A 1,382-nucleotide genomic window follows, 5' to 3' on the forward strand; every position below is an offset into this window, starting at 1 on the left:
GATTAGATCAACATCAGTGCTTCGTTGGTACTTATTTTATCGATCCTGAAAGGAGGAAAATCGAAGTCGACCGCGGCGGAATTTGAACTGAGAACTTAAAGGCGGATGAAATGCTGTTAGACATTTTGTCCGGCATGTGAATGATTCTGCCAGTTCTTTTCTACTCTAGGCACAAAGCCCGAATTTTTGGGGAAGGAGCTAGTCGATTAGATCGACACCAGCACTCAACCTGTAGTTAATTTATCGACCCCGAAAGGATTAAAGGCTAAGTCGACTTCGGCGAAATTTGAACTCAGAACGTAACGGCAGACGAAATACTGTTAAGCATTTCGCCCGGCGTGCTAGCGAATTTCACCAGTAAAGACAGGATATTCTTTGAGTAGGGACTAATGGATCCGTCAAGACGGCAGAAGATACTGGAACAAAATTTGAACTCAGAAATGCCGCTAAACATTTTGTCCGGCGAGCTAACGATTCTGTCAGTTCGCCGCCTTACTAGGGTTTAAAATTGAGCATAAATTATCTCTTCCTATGAAATAACAACAAAAAAATTAAGAAATAACAATAGAAAAAGAGTAAGAAAGAAAAAAGAAAAAAGGTAAGTGAAAAAACACTACCTGTAGCAGGGAACAAGTGAGCACAATAATCTCACAATGATATTGTTTCTGAAAGAAAATAGCTAATAATCTGAATCATACGAAACAAGTGTGTGAAGATATTTTATCATCATCTAGAAAATAAGACTGTTAAAGAGAAACTTAGATGTTATATTGCTGTACGTTAGTATAACGCTTCCGTACCTTAAATATTGGTTTGATAGGGAAGGCGGCGAGTTGGCGCAAACGTTAGCACGCCGGGTTATAATGCTTAGCGGTATTTCGTCTGTCTTTACGTTTTGAGTTCAAATTCCGTCGAGGTTGACTTTGCCTTTCATCCTTTCGGGGTCGATAACTCAAGTACCTGTTGCGTACTGGGTCGATCTAATTGACTGCCCCCCCCCCCATTTTCGGTCCTTGTTCCTAGAGTAGAAAAGAAAATTGCTTTGATAACTAATTACTAGGCAGAACTTTTTAGTAGAGTGAAATACTTTTCATATGGTATTTCTTTCTGTCGTTCATATACATTCGACTGGCTATTCTTAGCCATTTCCCTTTGCCAATTTTTGTGTAGCACACACACATACAAATAGACATTTATATACATATGTATATACACAGGAATCAATACATGTACATATATGTAATAGACATACGTGTTAAATATATATATATATATATAATATGATATATACACACAACTGCACATATACACGTGTATATATGTATATATACGTACATGTGTAAATATGTATGTATATATGTATTTATATATATATGTATATG

This window comes from Octopus bimaculoides, chromosome 7 (genome assembly GCF_001194135.2).
Source record: "Octopus bimaculoides isolate UCB-OBI-ISO-001 chromosome 7, ASM119413v2, whole genome shotgun sequence".
Taxonomy (NCBI): Eukaryota; Metazoa; Mollusca; class Cephalopoda; order Octopoda; family Octopodidae; genus Octopus; species Octopus bimaculoides.